Here is a 25,460-nt window from a genome sequence, read left to right as displayed (position 1 = left end):
TTTGGCAGGATGATTGTATACCACTTGTCGATATATTGACAACAAACTGCGACGGAATGCCGACTAGGTATTAAACAGAACCTACGAGCAAAAGAAAAGTTCAAACTTCAGCCAAGTTTTGCCTGAACTGTCATTTCTCAATTTCTCATATTAAGCGAACGTTTACAGCATATAAGACAATTTTTGTTGCAACGAGAAACCGCACGCGTTGTCATTTATTATGAAGCGTCACATTCGAACTGCACGTCATGAAATTTTCGCAGTTCAGAGCACATGGTGTTCAAGCATACACGAAACCATTAAGATTGTATTTTGCCCACGTTTCATTCAAGACACCAATAAATCTCGAGGATCGTATTGAGGTGCCACAAAAGCAAACAATACCTTGATCGGACTTCCCGCCGTTCTCTGAGTTCACGGCTGTCTCACTGCAAAAAATGAAGTTGCACTTAGTAAATGAAGTTTTACCGCGTCGTTGTCGTGTATAACTAAAAAGTACTTATTTATATTTCTCCCGCGTCCAGAACAAAAAGACCATGCTTTAGTACTTACAGCGTGGCTGCACCTGAAACGAAACAAAGACAGAGATAATTACTTTCATGGTTGTTGCCAGCCTCCTCACTCAGTGCAAAAAGCCAGTCGAGAAAGTGTCACAGCGGAGATGAAAATATTAGTGGGAAATACTGTAGTCTGTCAGCAGATCGTTGCAAAATTAGAGCGCTGGGGGCAGTTGGAAATGCTTTGTGACGGTATACTTTGATGTAGTTTGTAATATTGTAGTTTGTAACGCTGTGGCTTCTAATGGTGCCGGGTAAAAACTAAACTTTTTAGTGGTGTAGTCAGGTTCAGGTCAAAATGCAAATGTGTGCTATGAAGTATTGAATATATATAAATTCCTGGCCGGCAGTTGAACTAAACGTGGGGTACGCTTTTCAAACATGGGGAAATTTATCGGTGGTAAAAATAACGCCGTCTTCCTGTCTCTTTCGTACTTTGAACGACAAGCTGACAAGGTGAAATGCCGTTGCCGATATCCTTCGAATATTGATCAACAGAATGCGCATTTCATTTATGCTGCTGCTCTTAGAAGGCGCGCTGCATAATTCACTGCCAAATACTGAAACAATTTGACGTAAAACATACGTGGTGCAGGAATAAAAGAGGCTTAGGTTACCGTGAACTTTATTTTGTAAAATTTTGACAACACATGCTGAATTTGAAGTCGTATTGAATATACTGAAGACCAATTGAAACAAATGGAATAACGTTTGACGTATACTCACACGATGCTGCCACGAGTGCGAAGCACAGGAGGGCTTGAAATGCATTCATGCTGATGAATCTGAAACGCGCAAAAAAGTATTCCTAGCGATACAAAGAATTTTAACTCTTTATATTTAACTTGGCATTTGGGAAGGAAGGTGTCCATGCCCGCAGATTTATGCTCAGTAGTTGTCTTTTGTGTACACCCTGCACGCAGTAGCCATACTTTGGCCTTTTAGGACCCTTGAGGTCTAAGCAAATAAGACACAAAACAAGAAGGTTGCATTTTTGCATGGAAGATAGAAGCGCAGAGCAAATAAATATGATGATTTGACTAAGTTCCTGATAGCTAAATATAATTATAGAAATCAATGCACTTTCTACTACCAATCTGAACTATTTACAAATGGTTCGACATGATCACAGTCAACAAGACTTGGCGTCGTATGGTTAGTGAATATTATTTTGAAAACGGAGACTACTGTCAAAGCTGAAAATAAACCAAGACTATCGTTATTTTTTAAGAATTTATCCCTCAGAATCACAGGAAATAGGGTGGTGACATGCACACTGACGGGGCAGGAATATACGCCTCGAGCTTCGCGATCGCTGCGCCGCCTGCCGTCGCTTCTCCGCGGCGTTGACGGGATTTGCGCTGCGTGACTGATAGGGGCTCGTGCAGTGTTTTGGGTCTATTTCGCTTCTTTTCGCCTTTCCGTGCCCTAAAAAAAAACTTGTTATGGTGACGACTATAGGCAAAGAGTACGTTAGGTCATTTAAAAAGCAGCTGCGTCTTCGTAGAGTACGCGATCGCCTGCAAGAGCTACCCGGGGACGCGGTTCTGCGCGCTTCGTCGCCGCTCATCCGGGCGTCGGCGACGGCAGCAACATATCACCCATGTCACCTCCAAAACATCAGGCACAAATGAATTCTACTGACGCCTAATTTATACCTGATACTGGCACAATGAGAGGTTGGCTTCATTTTGCAGCGTGGACAACGAATGCGGCTTCGTTTCGAATATATACGCCGCAGAAAAATATGTTTCGGGGATGTGATTACCCAATCCCGGACAATAAATTATGCCTTTTATAAGAATATAAACTATGCGAAAATTTAAAGTATATTCCAAGCCTGTGCGTCGTTAAATATGTGCCCACACACGCGATACAGCAAGAACCAAGGAAATGAAACCACGGAAAAATAAATGCTGTGCCAATGCGGAATTTAGAAACATATTAGCTCGAACGGAAATGAAAAAAAAAAACAGTGCAGCTTCTGGCATGCTAAAGACATTCGTATAAACTTAAGCCAGGTAGGTTTCACTAGACCAACTGTACGCGAAATGCACTGCTATTTCGCGAGACATCGGTGAGGAAGGGGGGGGGGCGGGGAGGGGGACGCCGTGTACAAATGCGCAGCGGAATCAAGCAATGAACGTTTTAGTAATCCCGCACATAAATCTTGCGTTCACTTTCCTTTTGTTTTTCTACTTCAACGAAGAGCTGATCGTACGGCGGACGCATTTTTGAAGTATACAGGGTAGGCTGTACAACAAGCGATGAAAGGTGTCGTTGGAAGAGTGTGGTATGTGATAAGGCCCTCTGATTTCAGTTTCTGGTTTATTCTGCAGGCTCCCTGTGCCATATGACGATATTTCGAAGAAGCATTTAGTCGCGGACGCGGATTATATTGTAAGCCCGTCTCCGCGCTGCTCGCAGAGGGTATATGTAGCAGATGAAGGTCTGCGGGCGCTCACCTCACGACAAGACAACTCTGTCGTGTGCTGATCCCCGAGTATAATTATGCATTGTCCATTGTACTTTTGTTGAATATTCCCGAAACTAACACAGACTGGCTTGTAAATGGTGGTGATCAATATCTGAGGTATAATATTGGCAAACGTAACTGGTGTGCTGTCAGGTATGAGTGCTCCGCTGATTATGTAAACGCACAAAACCGATTTAAATAGTAGTGTATAGCCGTAGCATGAACATCTGAGGAACCGGTGGTTACGAAGACACGGCTAGTAAATTCATGTCAGTGTAACTACAATCGGCTCCATCATACGCCGGTTCCGCGACGCTGGCCTGTGACACACACCTGGCGCTTATACAGACCGAAAATACCACACTAAGATCGCGTCGGAAACATTTACACTCTCGTAAACACACCCCATTTGCGAACAGAGTGACTGCTCCACACAAACATAGATTTCAAACGCCCACAAACGATAAATCTCAGTCGTGAACGTGCCGCAAAAGCAGCGGCGGCACTGGGGAGCGGGGCGCGGACTCCCGCGCCTGCTTTCGAAACGGGCCGCTAGGGGGATTTCAGTGGCGCCCCTACAGGCCGCGCTCGAGGCGTATAGTAAAATCGTAGTGCTGTTTTTTTAGCCCTGGGTGGTCCCAATAAGAACATCTTTACCATCTCTCGAAATATGTCAGGTCACTTTGTAACGTGTTGTATACACTAACATACGTTCCATAATAGGTTTTTGATGCAGCACTTTTAGAAAAGCTTAGCTACACCACAAGATAACAAATTTGTGAGCTGCAGCAAACTGTCTCTGGGCTTAATGTGGCTGCGCTGCAAGAAGGCATGTCGACTTACCCTTGATGGTTTTGACCAGGATGAGCGCTGGTTCTCGACTCCGCACAACACACCAGCCGGTGCCCAGTTTTATTTATGCGTGATGGGGGCGTTGCGAGTCTGTTTCATCTCGCCCCGTGCCAAGGGCGTAGCCTTGAGATTTCACCGTGTGATTTACTCAGGAAAGATAAAAATGTGGGGCTGCACTGCGCAACGACGAGACGTCGGTATATTTAATAACAGCGTAGTTGTGCTTACTAAGCTTTTCTGCTGGGACTTGCATCGTGGGCGATACGTAAAAAATGCTACGGCTATGCACTATGGTGTAAATCATTTTTGTGCTTACATAACCTAGCGGAGCACTCTTACCTGATAGCACGCCAGTTATGCTGGGCAATATCATACTTCAGATATTGATACCCTGGAGAAGCCAGCGTGGCATAAATTTCACGAACGTTTGAGGAAAGAAATACAATGGATAATGCAAAATTATACTCGAAAATCAGCACACAACAAAACATTTAATGCTGGGTCGTCTTCTTGCGAGGTGAACGATTGCAAACATTAATACTTCCTCCGCGAGCAGCGTGGAGACGGGCTTAAAATAATTCTGCGTCCTAGAATAAACGCTTCTTTGAAACATTATCATATGACGCAGATAGCCTGCAGAATCTAGAAGAAACTAGAATAAAAGGGCCCTGTCACATACCACACTCTTTCAAAGACACGTTTTGTCACTTGTGAACTGCCTGCCTTATATACTTCGAAAAATGCGACCGCCGAATGATCTGGCCGTATAAGGCGGAAAACACGGGGAAGTGAACGCGCAGCTTCTGTATGAGAGTACGAAAACATTCATTCCTTGGTTTTGTTCCTCATTTATACACAACGACAGTTAAACGTCATCCCCCCCCGCCCCCATGTCTTGCAAAATAGCCAGAAGTGCATTTCGCATATAGTTGTTCTGGTGAGCCCTACCAGACGAACGTCTTTCGCATTTCCGAAGTTGCACTATATAGGTTTTTTTTTCGTTCCCCTACGAGCTATTCCGGATCTTCTAGACTTGAAGACGATTGATTTTTTGCGTGGTTTTATTAACCTTCCTTTCTATGAGGCGTGAGTGGGCACATATTAATTTAACGCCGCGCAGGCTGATGATGAGCCTGGAATATCCTCAAAATTGTCGTGTGGCTTATATCCCCATAAAACTCAAAAGGGTGAACTGAAGGGCTTGTTGGTACAACATATCGTTCCGCGCTGTTTTCAAACCATAAAACGCACAAGTTTTTGTCAGGTATTGGGTAGATACATCCCCGAATCATATTTTTCTACGACGTGAATAATCGAAACAAAGCCGCATTCGTTATCCGCGATGCAAAATGAAACACCCTTCTCACTGTGCCAGTATCAGGTCTAAACGGAGCGACAATGAATTCACTTGTGCTGACGTATTCGCAGGTGAAAGTGGTGACATGCTGCTGCTGTCGCCGACGCACTTAAGAGCGGCCAAGAAGTGCACAGAAAGCGTCCTCGGATAGCTGTTATTGACGATCCAGCAATCTACCAAGACGCAGCTTTTTCAAGTGCCCTAACCTTACTATTTGCTTACGGACGTCTCCATAACAAGTTGTTGAGGGCGCGGAAAGGCAAAAAGAAGCGGAAGAGAACCAAATTACTGCACGAGCCCATCAGCCACGCAGCGCTCGTCCCGTAAACGGCGCCGAGAAGTGGCGGCAATTGGCACAGCGATCGCGAAGCTCGAGGCTTATACAGACGAGCTTCAGTCCCGAGCGATAGTAAGCGAGAAAAGATGCCGGGAGACCCGCTCAAGTCAGACATGTTTAGCTAATTGTATTTAAGTATTTACCTGTTTTGGGGTAAAAAGTGTATAGCCTTTGATTTATATATGCTTGGAATATAACAAAATTTCATCGCCAGTAAATAAACAAGTTAACCCTTGTTAACGCTTGGAGACCGGCAAGCGTTAACCAAGTTAACGCTTGTGGACCGGCCATGATACGTAGTGGGTGCGACAAAACCAGTCGCCACAATATGGCTCATTCGTGTGTCTGGAGATATATACGCAGTAAACGTCATAATTTCCTCTTTCGTTTGTACGGCACAGGTGCATTGTTTCGTGGGGTGAGTTATGTCTGTACATGGTCTATGTGCAGTGGTGGGTTCATGTGGATTGGAAGCATTATTCGTTGATATAGAGTCACAAGGATGAACAGGTAGCGTGGTTGCGGGGAATACAAAAAACAGTGTCGTGTTGTTGTAGCATGGGATTTTCGAATCTCGTACTGACTTCGGTGAGAATGGCGTATCCCCATGAAAAGCAGGCAAGAACGGTGGTATTAACAGCCCCTTAAAGTGGAATATTTTGGCTGGTGCATTTAACACACTGCGGTCTACCATTTTGTTTGAAGTGTTTCCAGGCCGTGAGACAAGGCAAATTCGGAGGTTGTCACCGAGCAGATTTGCGTGTAAGCGACACTAGCAAAATGTGTGCCGGTGATATGAATCATAGGTTGACCAAAGGAGACATTAGAAGATGCCGAACGTAAAGTCCCAGCCACAAAATGAAGTAATGGGCGCATGGAGAGGGGACTGCAGACTGAATATGATGAAAAATGCTGTTGATGAACACATGAGCTTTACAATGTCCTCAAGGTTGTGTGATATCCGCATTTGCACCACGTAAAGCTCGACCACAGGGGCAGGTTTCCACTTAACGAAGATCGAGTGGGCAAATTATAGTTAGTAATAAAGATTGTGGTGCCCGTGCCTTTACGTTCTTTTACAAATTACTCGTCTAAACAGCCGAGGCATTCGATAGCCGGGCAGGGGACTTGTTCTGGCGCAATTCGAACCCTCCTCCCCCACTCAAAAAAGATAAAATAAAATGAGGAGTCATCCTGTGAATGTGCGCAGCTCTACTTGATGGATCAGACGGCGAACATACCAGTGGATTGGTGACAACAACCTATGCAACTGCAACTACTCAAACCGTTCGCACATCGTGATTCGTATCGACGTTAGGGGACGTTTTCAGATCCAGCGCTTAAAACGCGACTGGACTATCACTTTGGGTACGTTTGAGAACGTGGCGAACTCGGTTTGACTTGGCGATATCTTGATTTACACGCCGACATAGCGTCATAATGTCCTTACCTGAAAAGGTATACGACCAGTCAGGATTTTTCGCACGCTTGTCCGCTTAGCTTTTGTCAATTTCCGAGCGTCTTCACGGATAGTATGCCACATATTGATGTGGATTCGTGGGAAACAAGTCCGGTCAACGGAATGATGCTCGTGGTTGAGAAACAGGTCTTTGCGGCGTCAGTTAGATTTGGGAAGCCCCATTTATAAGTTAGAGGAATTCTTACCGGTTGAAAACGATGTCGTGATTGTAGTCATTGAAGCCGCTTACACATCATCGCCAAGGGGTCAGTGATCATCACAAGCCGTCGTCGGCTTGAGATGGTCAATGCTTGGTTAGCTGAACTAGTGGGCACGGAAGCATCCGCGTTTATGCTGGTGGGGTTCCATCGGAATGGAGTAAGAACGGAGCGAGCGATACGTCGATCAGACCTCAACTCAGAATGGCGAAGGTGTAGGTAAGCGAGATAAAGGTGGCGCACATGCTACTTTAAGTAGCCGGCCCAGGAGGACTGAAAGGCTGCTTTATCCACGCATGATTTACTGGGTTAACCTGCGCTAAAGTTAAACATGTACATTTCCCTTTCTTGGCGCATTCTTCCGCGTGTTCCCAACCTTCGCGAATGTTCGCATCGTAATTTCGTTCTCTCCTCAAATATCCGCTTGCACTAATATAGAATGAGCGAAATGGAAGATACTTCAGCGAATCTTCGTGGATTCGTTTCCATCACACCCCTCTGTCGCACAACTGATGTTCGGCCAGAGGAGCACTCTTTGGTCTAGCTACAGAATCCCGCAACACGGTGTTTCTCGCACAGCGCTAACAGACCACAACCGTATTGCCCACCAACCTTGTTTTGCGTTGTTTCTGTCCCAGAGGTCCTCTTCACTCGCTTAGCCGGCACATTGGCTGCATGTCGCTCTATCTGCTGTTCATTACACGCGGCGTTTCGCCCCCGTCGTCTTCCTTCCTATCCTTCATTAACTTCTCCTCAGCCTTGAACCGCTTCTCATTCCACTTTACACTACAACCAAGCACGCAAGCGGTGTAGACACACGTGCCCTCGCAACCGCGATCAAAGATTCACCGAATACCGCGGCTACGCCTATAGACACCAGCATCGGCGCTGGACTCGCCTTGACACAGTTTTATTTCTCTCTGCTTGACGCCACCATTCTCTGGGTGAAGCTGATTGGCTGTCGACGCATACTTGTCACTCGCCTGGGCATTCTTCTCGCCCTTGTTCCACGCACATTTTGCCTCCATTTTGATTCCACAGAACGACGCCGACATCGACCTTCCGTTGCTAGTTACACGTGCTGCTACTTAAAGGAGACAAGCTAAAACCACATCAAAGCGTGGCCAGTACTACAGAGTAAATTTAGAAATGTTATCATTGCTGTGTGTACGCTCGTGCACATGCGGACAATGTTGTTGACAATAAGAATCTAAATAGACTAATTAGATACCCACATACGAATAATGGACGTAGTATGCTGGAAAATTTATTGTTCTCCATTTGGTTTTAGTTTTTCTGCATGTCGCCTTAGGGTAGTGTCCAGCTCTACTTCTCTGCGTCCTCTACGCGGGCCATTGCTTCTTCGGCGCGACCTCCACCGACTCCACCACCGAGGGCGGCGATTGGCGTTGCGCAGAGGGCTGTTTAAAAGAGACATAAAAGAGCGGAACGTTACATGGTAAGCTCAGCACAAGACGCAACGTAAATATTTCCGGTGGTTCTCACATTTATGCGAGAATATTTTAATTTTCGCTGAAATATCTACAAACTGTTAACTTCCTGATTTCCGCCTCATGTTCCGCATTCATAGAAAACTTCCTCATGTTCCGCATTTATAGGAAATTCATTGCCCGCATTTTTTTCCTGGCCAATTTGTACCAGCTCAATGCGTCAAGATTTGAACCTGGGGTAACCTAATCAGAAGGGTGTCTGAATAGTTCATACTCAAACAATTCGCATGAGTGAACACAAAAGGACACATATACCCATAATCATAGTTGATGATTCAATGTGAACGTTACTGAAACAGAAAAGTGTTTCCTGTCGTTTGTTCATGAGGACTTCGTGTTGTTTTTGAAATGACTAAAGTAAGCCAGCCACATCGAACGGAACGTGTTTAGATTTACCTCAAACATGCAGCTGCAGTTGCGGCTGAATGAATTCGCGGTAAAGTAGCTAGTTGGCAAGATGGTACTGGTTAATGGTGTAGCCCAGCGCAAAAGAGAAGATACAAAAGAAAGGAACACCGGACAGCGCTCGTCCTGTGTTCCTTTCTTTTGAGTGTTGTCTTTTGCGCTGTGCTACACCAATGACGAATTTGCGTCTGGTATAGTCGCCAGCCTGGCATTTTCGCATTCATTACCACGAAATGAAAGAATGTTAAGTACATTCCTCTAACCTTTTGTTTAACTTGAGTGGTAGTATAACACAGCTTCGCTAGCAAGCTAATTTTGGAAGTAGGAGTGGTTTGTTCGAAAGTTATCCCGCCCACACACAATCACAATCAACCTTGTGCACCCACAGCACACTGCACTGACTACATGACTTTTAATGGTGTTACAGCAGCAATTATTTGAATTGCTTATGCCCGAAAATCTGCAGCCCCAGCGATTCTCAATCCGCCACACCTGTTCTATAACTAGCGATTCTCAATCAGACGCACCTGTTCTATATAACCTTGACGCTATCATGGCTTCGAAATGTTTTTTTTTTTTTTTTCCCCAATCGTCAACAGTACACAGTGGTTAACAATATCGCTTCATCTCCGACTTGCGTTACGTGAGGTGTGCCCCAGGGCAGCGTTCTGGGCCTTGTTGCGACCGGGCGGGGGCACCCGATCCGATCTCCGTGGCCTCCGACATACGAGTGGTAGCGTGTATGATGCGAGAGGCCACCCGCTGTTGCAGCCGTGAAGAAGTCCAGAAGCCGTAGGCTAACGTAACTGTTTACTTCATAGCGAGAGGTGAGCCGAAGCCAAAGAACAATGCCCCGACGGGCGAGGTTACAATACAGGACTCGAGCAGAGCGACAGCATCGATTCGCTGCTCTAACAGGAATGGTTTACAACGCTTTGGCAGCTCTATTTATACCCAAAAATTCCCCCGCATTTCCCCGAGGGGGAGAATGTGAAAGTGCGAATGCACGGTTGTCGGCCCGCTTGCGGCGCTTGCGCTCGGCCCCCGCAGCCCACCGCCTCGCCGCCTTCTCTTCCATCTCTTCCATCGGGTTTGTAGTATCACGTGTACACCACGCAGTTATCAAGCCGCTATAACGCCGCTGAGTCGCCAACGCACGCCGCTGACGACGTAGTTTGAATGCGTTAAAGATATAAGGCGCGTTACTAACACTGATATCAGCGTCGCGTCCGTGGCTTAGTCGGTAGAGCGTCGCGCTGCGGCCGCAAAGTCCTCGGATCGAAACCTGGCGCTGGATGCTGTTTTTTTTATTTAGAGAGGAGTACTGCGTTAAAGATATAAGGCGCGTTACTAACACTGATGTCAGTGTCGCGTCCGTAGCTTAGTCGGTAGAGCGTCGCGCTGCGGCCGCAAAGTCCTCGGATCGAAACCTGGCGCCGGATGCTGTTTTTTTTATATATATAGAGAGGAGGACTGCGGACGCCGCCGCCTCCGGCGGTGGAAGGTTTGGGGTCGCTTATAAAGTGCACTTTATAAGCGATAACGGTCAAACGCAACAAGTGGGAACACGCACAACACTTTTTCCAGAGTTCGTAAGCCGTTCATAGCCTCGGGCACGTTGAGTCCGAGAGAGGGGAGAGAGGAGGACTCCGTTGCGATCGACGGGGCCTCTGTGTCCTTGAAGAGCGTGGAGACGAGCCACGCCGCCAGCCGCCGAAGTTTTGATGGGCTGAGAGCGAAGCGTCTGACGCGGCTTGTCGCAACTTTCCACCGACATGGTTGCGCCTGTTTTCGAAGGAGCACGAGTGGCTTCGCTGCACAGCCGAGGAGTGATGCGGGAAAGTACTGCAGGGAAGTACTGCGGCGCTGGCTGATTCGTAACAGCTTCTCCGCCGGGGGTCCGAGATCCCGATGGATAAGGGTCTCCAACCGTTGTCCGGAGGGATGCTGTCGAAGTGAAGGGCTCGGGAGACGCTCGACTCGAGGCCTTGGCTGTACGACACTGTGCTGGAGCTTCACCGGCCGGGTCACTGGACGAGTAGTGGCTCCCCAAGTAGTGGCTCCCCCCTCTGGCTTGGTCACGCAAGCAACAGAACAACACAGGAAGACACAACCGCATCGCCCGCAAGTGCGAAGACAAATCAACACTGAAGCTGTACCAGGCTTTTAGTTGCGATAAAATACGCTAATAACTAACTAATCTAGTTATATTTTTGCCCAGCAGTACTTTAGACAAGTGACAAACTTGAAAGGTGACATTTCGCGTGATTGGAAATGTCCCACACACAAAAAGAAATGTAATCGTAAAGGGCGAAACCTGCGTCAGGAAAAACAATGCAATAGAGAAAGTCAGGCGTCTACAGGCCACTTCTCGCGCTGAGAGCTGCGATTCGAGTTCTCATCATTGCTCCGAGTCTTCCCCAGTTTGTATCGCACTTTAGGTGCGCCCATTCTCTGAAAGAGACTGCTGCGACCACGTGAAATCACACCTGTCGTCTTGTTCGACAAAGGTCCACCGCGCGGAGGAGCGAACGCCAGTTTCCAGCGTTCAAACCTGAGGCGCGCACTCCTTCTTGGAAGCGGCGTTCCCTTGGCGCGATGCGAGCTCACGGCTTTGCCCCTTCGCGTGTCTGCACTGAAACACGCGCCTGAAGTGCGCGCAGAGGTTTTCCCTCTATCCTTCTTGCTCGCCTTTTTACGAACGCGTTCGGCAAGCGAACATCGGAACGTGTTTACGTTTGCTCCTCTAGGCTGATCGGTTCCCGACTTCGGCTCAGCCACAGGCGACACCGGAACCTCAACTAGCTCAGCCGATGTTGGCCTATCATCGGGAGCATCAGCTAGTAGTGAAAAGGGCACGACGTGCTCACTAGACACCTGGTAGCTCCGAACAGTGACTACCTCGTCGTCCCTAGCGCTTTCGGCGACAGCCTCAACACCTCTAACCTCTTCAGTGTTCATTAAAGTTTTCTCTCTCTCTCTCTCAACACGCGAACACCGAAGGGTGTTTTCGTTCTGTTTTGCGGCTGTCAAGGCTACACTAGATCCAAGCTGCCCTGTCTCAAAAGACGGCTCAGCCGCCCCAGACACCTGAATCTCTACGAGCTCGGCTGGCCGTTGCTCGAGGTCAGTTACCTGAGCTGGTGGCAGGACGGTATCGGCTTGCTCAGTGGCGAGATCGTCACGACTCCCAACTGAACCGTGCAAACCGTTCGCGGCCTCGGCTGCAGGCTTTGCCACCACCTCGCTCGTTTCCGCACTACCGTCCGAAGGAACAACTTCCGTTTCAGCGGACTCGTGCGGCCTCTCGGTAACCTCATGGTTTACGCACTCCAGCGAAACCTCGCTATCTCGCGAAATGTTCATGTTCAGACCGGTAGCCACTCCCAAGGCCTCCCGTGAATTTGAACCGTCCGAACACTCCGCCGAGATCTCCAAAACAAACTCCGACGCATTATCGCACTCAGTGGACACGCACTGCCCTCTGCCGCCTATGCCGACAGTCTGAGCTAATGCGCCGTCGTTATCTCTCTCAGCAACCTTGCCGCGCCGGGCCGCAACGGTCGCCTCAGACTCGCGCTCCCGAGCGTCTGCTACTGGCAGCGCTGGTACGGTGCTTTCCCCGACAACGAGGTCTTTTTCGAGCAACAATTCTAACTCGGGCTTCACTTCTTCCTGCTTGAGTTGAATTTCATGCTCTAGGTACTTGTTCTCCCGTTGGAGTCTCTCTCTTTCGAGCTTCTTTCTTTCCCTTCGGATTCGCTCGATATCGAGGTCGTACCATCGCATCAATTCCTCGTGCTCTCGTTCTCTTTCCTCGCGATCCTGCTGTCGTTTCTGGCTCTCGAGCTCCTCACCCTGGCGCTCAGCCTCTGCCTCTGCCTCGGCGGCCTGACGTTTCGCGGTCTCCCTGCCATTGATCAGCTCAATGCATTCCGACAGCTCCTCATCGTCAGCCCCGACAGCGAGTATAGCCTGTATCAGCTCTGGCTTTCTCAACGCGTCCGTAACATCCAAGCGCAACTCTTTTGCAAGCTCCAACAACTGCGGTTTTTTCAACGCTTTCAAATTCATGGCCGGTATAGAGTACTGCTTTCCCACTGCTCCCAAAAATGTTTTGCGCGAATAACCCACGCGACAAAAACACACGCCCTACCAGCTATCCTCAGAAGCTTGGTAAAACTCAGTGAAGAAAAGTCCCGCACTCACCATTGACCGCCGTGAATTCTGCGCAGTCCGAAGCCGCCTTGACGTCCGTTGTGTTGGGTCTCGCACCGCTGGCTTCAGGTGTTACGAAGTTGCCATCCAACCGCTGCCAACCAGTCGTTGCGACCGGGCGGGGGCACCCGATCCGAGCTCCGTGGCCTCCGACATACGAGTGGTAGCGTGTATGATGCGAGCGGCCAGCCGCTGTTGCAGCCGTGAAGAAGTCCAGAAGCCGTAGGCTAACGTAACTGTTTACTTCATAGCGAGAGGTGAGCCGAAGCCAAAGAACAATGCCCCGACGGGCGAAGTGACAATACAGGACTCGAGCAGAGCGACAGCATCGATTCGCTGCTCTAACAGGAATGGTTTACAACGCTTGGGCAGCTCTATTTATACCCAAAAGCGATAACGGTCAAACGCAACAGGTGGGAACACGCACAACACTCTTTCCAGAGTTCGTAAGCCGTTCATAGCCTCGGGCACGTTGAGTCCGAGAGAGGGGAGAGATGAGGACTCCGTTGCGATCGACGGGGCCTCTGTGTCCTTGAAGAGCGTGGAGACGAGCCACGCCGCCAGCCGCCGAAGTTTTGATGGGCTGAGAGCGAAGCGTCTGACGCGGCTTGTCGCAACTTGCCACCGACATGGTTGCGCCTGTTTTCGAAGGAGAACGAGTGGCTTCGCTGCACAGCCGAGGAGTGATGCGGGAAAGTACTGCGGGGAAGTACTGCGGCGCTGGCTGATTCGTAACAGCCTTTACTCTTCCTTATTTACATCAACCATTTGCCACTAAATATTTCCTCTTGAATTTTTGCTGACGACTGCATTATTTTATGATTAACAAACGGTACTAATGACCACCAAGCGCTTAAAAACAATCTCAGCCTAAGTTTCAATTGGTGTAACACTTAGTTAATGGCTCTAAATGTGTCAAAATGTCAGGTAATTTCTTTTAGCCGTAAACGCGACAACTGACGTTTTTGTTGTAATATGTACTTCTTAATCCTAATTACACTCTGCGCCTTCACCTTTGTCATCGCTGGAAGGGAAGAAGGGGGTGGGAGTTGGAGGATTGGGTGGGGAGGGGGGGGTGAGTGCCCCGACTAAATGTGTTCCTGTATGGCGGCTTCTCGAACGTATACTTGAAGAGAGTTTCTACAATGTCAATCTTAAAGAATTGTTGCATGCCGTATCATATAAATACTTGGGCGTTCACCTAACCGAAAGCCTCTCATGGTTATCCCATGTTACAGCCATATGAGCTAAAGCATAAAAGACATTGGGGTATTTACGGCCTAGTCTTTGTAATTCACCTTCGAGTATTCGTAAATTGGTCTATCAGACATTTGTTCTCTCACAACTCGAAAACACATAATCTATTTGGGCCCCGCATCCTAGCCATCTAATCAACATGATCGAACCGGTCCAAAATAGAGCTGCTCATTTCATCTCGCCTGATTACAGCCGCCATTCCAGCGTAACACAAACCTCTTTTTTGGAATGTGTATGGGCTTTAGTGAAGTGTGGTGGCCGCGTCATACTTATAGGTGTTTTTTACCGCCCCCAGATGCAAATATTGACTTTTCGAGTGAATTTACCCGTGTCCTGACACTACTGTGTTCTCGTTTTCCTAATTCTCCCTTAATAATTTTTGGCGATTTCAATTTTCCGAACATTTGCTGGTCAATTCTATCCGTTAGGGATGGTCAAAGTGAAGCTAATAATTTCGTCCAGTCTTCTCTCGACTTTTCCCTGGTTCAGCTAATTACTCATATCCCACACGGTTTTCGGCCACATCAGCTAATATTCTAGACCTAGTATTTACCAATAACCCTGATATATTTTCTGAATTTGCTCATCTTGGCGGGCTATCTGACCACGACGTCCTTAGTGGAAGCGTCCGGATTTCCCCTAACAAGCGCAAAACTACCAATAAGCCAATAAGGTGCTATAATAGAGCTCATTACGATAGCATTATACTCAACTCCTGTCATTCTGAAATAATTTTTGGAAGGGTATTTATTCCGGTCCGTTGAAGATAATGGGCTCATGTTTAGAAATGCACTTACCAATTTAATCAGCAGATCCATTCCCCTTATCACCATCAAAACTGTAAACACCACTCCTTGGTATAACCAACGGCTTCGACGCCTCAATAACAAAATGAAAAGACTTTACCGCCACGCCAATAAAACAGACCCCCTTTCAGTTTCCTGGTTACGCTATAAAACATGTGATAAGGAATATCAGTCTTTGCTCACATCAACTCGATGTCATTTCTTCAAACATGACTTATCATCTATGCTATTAAATAACCCTTGGAAATTTTGGCGTGTCATTAATCCTGTTGATCATCCTGATATCGTCCTCACTGCCAGTAATAATGACGTCATTCCCATGTCTCACTGCGCACAGGTTTTAAACGACGCATTCATATCAGTATTCACGTGTGAAGACATCACGTCATGCCCGAAAATTAACCTCATTCCTGATATCAGCATGCCAGAAATAATACTCAATGAAGCGGGTATACTCCCTACTAAATAAACTCAAAATTTCTACTGCTTCTTATCATGTCGGCTTTAATAATAAGATAGTAAAGCATATATCAGCTAGCATTTGTCCCATACTGTCCGCCCTTTTTTCACAATCGTTATCGTTAGGTTGCATCCCACATGACTGGCGAATCGCAAAAGTAATTCCCATCTTCAAGTCTGGGGAACGCTCATCGCCATTAAACTATCGTCCCCTCTCGTTAAGCAGTACCATTTGTAAACTTCTTGAAGATATAATACACACCCAAGTAATTACTACCCGGAAGATCATAACATTATACATAAATATCAGCATGGTTTTCGCCGAGGATACTCATGTGACATGCAGCTCGCCGGCTTCATTCATGACATACATTCAGCTCTTGATGGTGGATCCCAGGTTGATGATATTTTCCTTGACTTTTCTAAAGCTTTTGACTGTGCCCCTCATCACCGGCTTCTAACCAAACTGTCTAGGCTTAACATTCACCCTAACATTTTGGCACAGGTAACAGATTTCCTTTCTTCTAGAACACAGTTCACGTCCGCTAACAATTGCAACTCTTCCTTCAAACCAGTAACTTCTGGAGTCCCACAGGGTAGCGTACTAGTTCCACTACTGTTTCTAATCTACATAATGACTTACCATCCTGTATCTCATCTTGAATTAGAATTTTTGCTGGCGACTGTGTGATTTACCGAATAATTTCCTCTGACAATGACCGCAAAGCTTTGCAACCTGATCTAAACGCTATTAATGCATGATGCTCATCCTGGCTAATGACCCTAAATTACTCTAAAACAAGGTCTATGTCTTTTAGTAAACACGTACCCCGGATTCCTACCTCCTACGTGTTCAATAATACTACTGTTGACCTCGTCTCCACTTATAATTATCTTGGAATTCATTTGTAACCTGATCTGCCATGGCACTACCATATAAAACTCACCCTGGCAGCTGCTAACCGCTCTTTCGGATTTCTCAAGCGTAACCTTAAACAGGCTCCTCCTAACATACGCAAACTTGCCTTTACTACACTAATACGTCCGAAATTAGAATATGCATCTGCCATTTGGGATCCCGAACATGCTTACGTCATAAACGACATTGAATCACTGCAAAAGTGTGCCGCTCGCTTCATATTTTCAGATTATTCACGCCATTCCAGCGTCACAGCACTAAAACGCCGAGCAGAGCTACCCGAACTATTTCATCGTCGCAAACTTCACGCCTATCACTTTTCCATAAACTTTATCACCACGTGTCACTTCACGGCGATTTCTTTGAATCACCTGCCATTATTTTTCCACGCCGCGATCACCCCTACAAAGTTAAACGCATAAACTGTAAGTCATCTGCTTTTCCTGGTCATTCATTCCGCGTACCACAATCGATTGGAATAATCTACCATCGCACGTTGCCTCAGAAAAAAACGCCACAAAAGTTCTAGAACTAATTCAAAATACTGGCACCATCTAACTTTTGCTCTTTTAATTGTTTTTTTTCCTCTTTTCCTGAACGGGCAGAACAAATGTGCACTATTTTTTACCTTGATTCAGCTTATTTGCGGTGTGATGAGTGAGTCCATATTTTTTATGTAGGCGCTGCTGCGTAGATCGTCGAGAACGTGAGGCATACCAGATACAGATGTCATCTGCATATAGTGTGATCTTCACTCCACGGGGCAGGACTCTCTTGAGTGAAATAAGGGCTAGGTTGAATAGCAGTGTACTTAATACAGCACCTTGTGGCACACCTTTTTCCACAGCGTAGTAAGATGTGGGGCCACTTGGAGTAGACATAAAAAGCTGCCGTCCATCAAGGTAGTCCGCTATCCATGAGTATATTCTGCCTCCGAGACCATGGTCTTCAAGAGCGGCAAGGATTGCTGCGTGAAAGACCGAGTCGAAGGCAGCTTTGATGTCCAGGAAAATGGCGGACATAACATCTCTAGCTACCTCGCAGCCCGTGGCCTTAAGCTGTCCCCAGATAAGAGTGTAGCCATGGCCTTCACACGAAAAAAGATGGATCGTTATCCTCTGATTCTAGGCGGCCGCGCACTCTCATATGCACGAGTTCAGAGATTTCTGGGAATTCTAATAGATCGCAACTTGACCTGGTCACCCGAGGTTAAACGGTTACGGGCCCGAATTTCTTCGGCCACTCAGGTTTTGAAATGTCTTGCGGGTTTGCGCTGGGGCAGCGATTGTCATTCCATGGTCATGCTGCACAACGGTTATGGGGATGGTGCGCTGAGGTACAGCCTCCCAGTCCTGCAACGTATATCAGACACAAGCAAGAAGAGTCTTGAGGCAGCAAGGAACAACAATTTACGCATCTGTCTTGGGCTTCCGAAGGGATCTTCGAGCGTCGGAACCCTTGCGGAGGCACGTTGCTTGCCTTTTGACGCGATTAGTAAACAGGAGACTCTCCGTGTGCACCTGAGGCATCGGCTTCACTCAAGCAATCACTTTTAAGGTCGCGTATCTTCAAGCTGCTCGAGCTCTGGATTCGCCCAAGCAATTGGCAGAATACCCCTGTAAATTCCAAACCAGCCGAAACAAATAATGCCTCGAAATTTCCCTCCTTGGAACGTTACTCCTTTACAGATTCAATGTCGCATCCCTAGAATTGGCCCCAAGAAGACAATGTCCCATACTGAAATACTACATATTGTGCTAGAATACATGTATAAAATGCATTCGGCTAGAACACACATATTTACGGATGGATCGTCATCCCCGCAAAGCTCTTCATCTGGAATGTACGTGCCACTTACGGGTGAAATGTTTTCATTTCGTCTGGAGCGACCAACATCATCTACAGCGGCTGAGCTATATGCCCTTAAAGAAGCGATTGTTTACGTCTTACGCCACCAGCCGCGTCAGTGGAGTATCTTTACAGACTCCAAGGCAGCTCTTCAAATTCTGTCAAGGAGGAGCAGGTCTTCCCCTCACCATACCGCAGCCGCCGATATCTCCTACCTTCACCACCTCGCTTGCATTGCTGGACACACTATAAAATTGCAATGGATACCTGGCCACAGTGGTATTATTGGAAACCAAAAAGCCGATGAAGTGGCCCGTATGGGCCTTAACCACCGCAAATACCGCAAAGTGTACTTTACAAAAACAGACGCTTCCACCATGGCCCATCGCTTTGCAGTAAGTGAAAGAAACCGGCTATGGCGCAGCAACGAACCCAATAATGAAGTATTTTTGCACGCGATTGACCCTGATTTGACATCAAAACTTCCTAGAGAGCTCCCTCGTAGGCTGGTAACATTATATCATCGCCTACGACTGAACTCGGCCTACACCAGCAGTTACCTCTTTCGCCTCGGACTGACGACCAACCCGTACTGTGATAACTGTTCTTCAATAGAAACCGTCGAACATATCTTATTAGAAGGTGTGGCCTACTTGGCACCAAGATCCCGTTTTTTTGAAGATATTGAACGCCTACATCAAGGGCCGGTAACTTTGAAGACCATCTTAGGACCATGGACTAGCCCATCGAAGCAGCGTCAGGCCCTAAAAAGTTTGTTTTCATATTTGGAGGACATTGGCCACATTTCAAAATTGTAAATTCTGTAACACAATCTAAAAAATAGTCCGCCAAGCCCGCCAAACCACGCCAGTGTTTTTTTTTGTTTGCTTCTTCGTTTTTTTTCTCTCTCTCTTTTTATTTTCTTTTCTGCCCACCTCTCTCTAGGGCCTGTTCTCCCTACGTCCCCGACCCCTAGCAGAGAAGCATGTAGGTGATCAATAACGCCGGCAAAACTCTCTGCTTTTTCAATAAAGAGCCTTCTCTGTCTCTCTCCATATTTTTTATTCGTTTTGAGTGTATGCTTTATTTGTTTTCTTTTTATTATTAAGTGTATTGATTATTTTTCCTTTCACTTTCATAGGTTGTTCACTGTGTACTTGTCTGTATTCGAACGATTTGTTGCCTATTATTTGCTCTATTTTTGCTGTCATTACCAATTACTTGTTATACATATACTTTTATTCGTTTTTGAGTGTATGCTTTATTTGTTTTCTTTTTATCATTAAGTGTATTGATTATTTTTTCTTGCATTTTCATAGGTTGTTACCAATTACTTGTTATAACATATACTTCAACCTTAGTAAATATTTATTTGAAATTTTATCCCTTTTGTTTTTTTTTTCCTTTTTGACGTTCATTGTTTGTACCTTTGCTCATGTAACCCCCCCCCCTTTCGTAATACCCTCTCACGAGGGTTTTTAGGGGTATTATGAATAAATGAATAAATAAAAAAACGTAGAGACGCCACGTTCTTTTAATTACGAATACACGTTTTATTGGTTGTTATGATTGCAATTGAAATTAAAGGTTCAAAAGAAGAAAGACAAGTTGCACACTCTCCCATTAGACTGAGTGTCAGAAAACTGAAATCACTTGAGAAAATCTGGTTCGCATTAACCATGGGAGAAGGGATAGGCGAGGGGAAAAGCCTGAGGAGTATGAGTATAACAGAGGAGAGTGCGTTACCCTGCAGGGGCGGCAGAAGAGTATCATCTTTCGACGACATTTTCTGTGGAGAAAACAGATACAAGGCCAATTTTTGTTAGTATTTTGTTTTTGTTTTACTTCGGTCTTGCCATTTTCTGGCCCGGTTTTTTAACTTAAGCTTTTATTTGATTTTCGTACAAAACAATCCAATGTTAACCGAAAATAAAGAAATTATGTAATGTTCTTGTTTGTATATCACTCAAATATTTGAGTGGCGAGGCCAAATATTTGGCGCCAAAAAACTTGCCGGGGTTCTCCAGGATATACTTGGCATGTGAAACTACTGCCTGCTTTAATTTCCAGTTTTACAAATATATTTAGATGCACTGATCGCAGGCTGCGCACATTCTTAGCTCAAATTTAAGCAGTGGAAATTTAAGAAACACGGACAGGAAAGATGGACGACACCGGCGCAACTTTCAACGTTGTATGCGCAACTAGCTCGTCTCTCCATTTTACTTCAGCACATTCTTCTTTTTTTTTTTTATTCGCTAACGCTGCAACATTAGGAGCTACTTCCGTGCCAGCTACACAGATAACAGAAACGTGCTATAACATGACACTTTGACGTTCACCCGCGGCACACTGTGCTGAGTTTTATTTCCTTGGTTGTGCACGTCCACATTATTCAGCACATCTGTACTCTTTAAGTCGTATGTTCGCCAACTCATCCCCGTCGTACATGCAACCGCCAATGCTCCGCAACACGTAGAGCTAAGGTCGCATGCGTCCGCTTTTTTATTCCGAGGCGAGAAACGGGAAAGCCATTAGCAAACAAACCAGCCTGCTATTCCCGCGCAAGCTTTTCCCGCTCTACATTCACACAATGTCACTGAAACGTAGCTATAATAACGGGAACACACACACACACACACACACACACACACACACACACACACACACACACACACACACATATATATATATATATAAATATAAGGTAAACGATTGGGCTAGTGAAGGTTAAATAGTAAAAAGGGGCGCAATAAAAAACATAACAAGTTTACTTCGAAAACATAACTTTACATCGACGTTTCGGACGGGGACCGTCCTTTATCACGCTTGATAAAGGACGGTCCCCGTCCGAAACGTCGATGTAAAGTTATGTTTTCGAAGTAAACTTGTTATGTTTTTTATTGCGCCCCTTTTTACTATATATAAATATATATATATAAATATATATATATATATATATATATATATATATATATATATATATATATACATATATATATATATATATATATATATATATATATATATATATATATATATATATATATATATATATATATATATATATATATATATATATATATAAACGGCGGATTTTTTCTCGACTTATATTTTCGCTTATTTATCAATGAATCAAAGCAACGTGACAAGCACACGTCATTCGGCCCTATTAAATATTTCGAAAAAAGCCGAATAGCACTGGCAATGACGACTGCAACATTGATATATATATATATATATATATATATATATATATCCAGGGAGTAGTAGAACTTTGAAGATGGTAGAGAACACAAGAGAAGAAAAACTTCGAACAAGGTAAAAGCACGATTGTGGCCTACGTTTCAGCAAAGAGCCCTGAGGAAAGCAAGTTCTCTTTGCTGAAACGTAGGCCACAATCGTGCTTTTACCTTGTTCGAAGTTTTTCTTCTCTTATATATATATATATATATATATATATATATATATATATATATATATATATATAAATACGCAATAAAAGGTCTGGGGCACAGTGTCGGATAGCACTGAATACATGAAACGTCGTCCCGAAACGCATGATTTTCCAACCGGTAAGCTTTTTATGGTGCATTTGTTGTAGGAAAAATAAAAATGGGAGTTAATTTCTTCCAGAGGAAGTCCTTTAGAGCGTAGGATACGCGGCAAACAAGCATACAAATCGGCATTCACAGCACGGGGCACGTAAGTTCTAAGTATTCTTGGTTTATTCTGAGCGTTAGCATGCACCACCAAGGACGTATCTCAGTCTCAGCTTGGTCCTGAATACCATCCACATCGGTCTGGAGAGGGAGTAGTGCTTCGCCCCTCGGCCTTTAGGGGCGAAGCACCTCAAGGCCGGGGCTTGTCCATCCGGCGTCCGGTGTCCGGCGTCCGTGCTCACGGCACAGCACCGGGTAAATCGAAACATCTGTGAACAAAAGGTTCACAAAAGGCTAACAAGAACAAAATAAAAGGTTTACGAAAGGTTAGAGAGAGAGAGAGAGAGAGAGAGAGAGAGACGAACAGCACCGTGTAAATCGAAACATATGTGAACAAAGGGTTCACAAAAGGTTAACAAGTACAAAATAAAAGGTTCACAAAAGGTTGAAGAGAGAGAGAGAGAGAGAGAGAGAGAGACACTGAACCATGTAAACCTAAATATCTGTGAACAAAAGGTTAACAAAAGGTTAACAAGAACAAAATAAAAGGTTCACAAAAGGTTGGAGAGAGAGAGAGAGAGAGCGAGAGAGAGAGAGAGAGAGAGAGAGAGAGAGAGAGAGAGAGAGAGAGAGAGAGACGCCCAGCACCGTGTAAATCGAAACATCTGTGAACAAAAGGTTCACAGAAGGTTAAGAAGAAGAAAATAAAAGGTTCACAAAAAATTAGAAAGAGAGCGAGAGAGAGAGAGAGAGGGAGGGAGGGAGGGAGGGAGGGAGGGAGGGAGGGAGGGAGGGAGACGCACAGCACCGCGTAAATTGAAACATCTGTGAACGAAGGTTCACAAAAGGTGAAAAACAAAATAAAGGATTGACAAAAAGTTAGAGAGAAAAAGAGTGTGTGTGTGTGCTCCTGGAGAGCCGTGCTGCGCATTCCCGAGAAGCATTCAACTGGATTGAATTGGATTTGGATTTGGATTGTATTGGATTGTATTGGATTAAATTGAACTGTATTGTATTGGATACGATTGGAAATCGTTTTAGCAGCAGTAAGCACTCTCACGGGTGATTTACGGTAAGAACGATCCCCAGAGCTTCGGCCACTCGTCATGATTCACTTCGTGGAGATGCGTGAATTTTTCGCCAATCCCACACAACGGCCTGTTTTGTATGTATGAGTACGGATGGATGGATGGATGGATGGATGGATGGATGGACGGACGGACGGACGGACGGACGGACGGACGGACGGACGGACGGACGGACGGACAGACAGACAGACAGACAGACAGACAGACAGGCAGACAGACAGACAGACAGACAGACAGATAGATAGATAGATAGATAGATAGATAGATAGATAGATAGATAGATAGATAGATAGATAGATAGATAGATAGATAGATAGATAGATAGATAGATAGATAGATAGATAGATAGATAGATAGATAGATTGGTCGAAAGAGAGAGAGAGTGTGTGTGTGTAAGCGTGTTTAGTACGAAAAGCAATGACATGCATCCAGAGCAGCAATGTCATGAAGGAGGAGCTTCGATTCCCGGCCGCGGCGGCCGCTTTTCTGATGGAGGCGAAAAGCAAAAACGCACGTGTGTACGAGATTTCGGCGCACGTTAAAGATCCCCAGGTGGTCAAAATTAATCCGGAGCCCTCCACTACGGCGCGCCTCATCGCCTGCGTTGCGTCGGCGCGTTAAACCCTACAATCAATCAATCAAATCATCATGAAGGAGGAGCCAGACAATGCATTTTCACTGTAGTCTGAGGACGCTTTCTAATTTCGGGTAGCCGCGCACCGTGCCTCGCCATCCTAGCCTGGGAGACCAGGTGTTGTTGATCGCGAAGGGCGGAGGTGGTCAGGCTGCTTTCCCTCTTCTCAGGTTTGGAACGTGCGTGATGTTAGTGTCTGTCTGTTCACGCGTTCTCAGACTATGTGTCATATTGTGGCTGGGGTTGTAAGGAACGCGCACGTAGCAGCCCGCTGTGTGCAATCGTGGCGCTGAACTCGTGTGCCATGTGGGAAAGGGCTTGTTTGGTGTCGGCGCCATGTTACTTCGTCTAGTTCATGTTTTAAGCACGGACAGACGATACACAAGAAGAGGACAACACGAGCGCTCGTGTTGTCCTCTTCTTGTGTATCGTCTGTCCGCGCTTTAAACATGAATCGCATTCAACTAGCTGAACTTTCCGTTCTACTTCGTCTAGCATGGGAAACTGGAGGTGGGAGGGAAACACCCCCTTGCGACGCGGTAGTGAGCTACTACCCATGGGGAATTGTATACACAACCCAGCACTTCGCTGCCATCTCCTTATCGGTAAATGATCCGTGGCTGAGTGGACGGGATTTCTGCTTCGGACGTGGAAGGTTTGGAGTGACGTTGGTGTCCTTGTCGACATGGGCATCCGGAAGGGGGGGGGGGGGGGGGGGGGGGGGGTGGGGCAAGAAGGGCAACTGCCTCCCGTGGAGTTTCGAATATTTTTATGCACTGCAAAAAAGCTGCACATATTTGTTGTCCCGTAATTAAAATAACTTTTCCCTGAAGCACAAAAGAGAGGAGAAAAGGACAGTGACGTTCTCTCCTTTGTCCGGTCCTTAGCGAGACTTGCCACCTTTCTTTACGAAGTGACAGTAACTTTTCGCATTTTCTTTATTAACTTTGTTCGGTAAAATCTCTTTGTTCGGTAAAATCCAATGTATATTCTCCAAGTCTGGTTCTAATTCGCTGTTTGTAATTTTTGTTTTATATGCGTAGTTTAAACCACAAACAGCGCCTATTTGGTGCTATACAACCGTTACCCCCCCCCCCCCCCAACTATAGAGGCCCCCCTAGCAAAAAGTTCTGCGGGCGCTCTTGCCTGTCGACAAAGCTCGGTCGACAAGCACACGACGTCGGTGCTACCTTGCCCGTAGTTGTTCCCCACCTGCGCCGCGCAGCCGATGATGGATTGGCGTTGGTTTAGACATTTAAAGAACTTGAGCACAAATGTTCAGAAGATGACGGCAGTGCTTTCAGATTCTCTTTCTTTCGGTTCCCATCCACGTGCCCGTCGAAACCCATCGAAGGAAACCAGGCGCAAAATTACTATGGACAGGAAAAATTTGGCAT

At 46.0% G+C, this 25,460-nt stretch overlaps 1 protein-coding gene and 1 long non-coding RNA gene across 2 annotated transcripts in view; both read right to left on the bottom strand.

Annotated features, from left to right (window-relative positions):
* The window catches only part of LOC144169314 (uncharacterized), a 32,245-nt gene that overhangs the window by 1,074 nt on the left and 5,711 nt on the right, over positions 1–25,460 (bottom strand). The gene's annotated exons all lie outside the window — the stretch shown is intronic.
* On the bottom strand, positions 467–4,038 carry LOC144169315 (uncharacterized). Its single transcript, XR_013322423.1, has 3 exons — positions 3,877–4,038; positions 1,284–1,342; positions 467–565 (listed from the first exon to the last, which is right to left on the bottom strand). It is a non-coding gene; the product is annotated as an uncharacterized LOC144169315 (long non-coding RNA).

The sequence above is a fragment of the Haemaphysalis longicornis genome, unplaced genomic scaffold (assembly GCF_048455015.1).
Source record: "Haemaphysalis longicornis isolate Haplotype H1 unplaced genomic scaffold, Haemaphysalis longicornis Haplotype H1 scaffold_2, whole genome shotgun sequence".
Classification (NCBI taxonomy): domain Eukaryota; kingdom Metazoa; phylum Arthropoda; class Arachnida; order Ixodida; family Ixodidae; genus Haemaphysalis; species Haemaphysalis longicornis.
The sequence above is the reverse complement of the archived record's forward strand: the minus strand, read 5'-3'. Positions and strand labels throughout refer to the sequence as shown.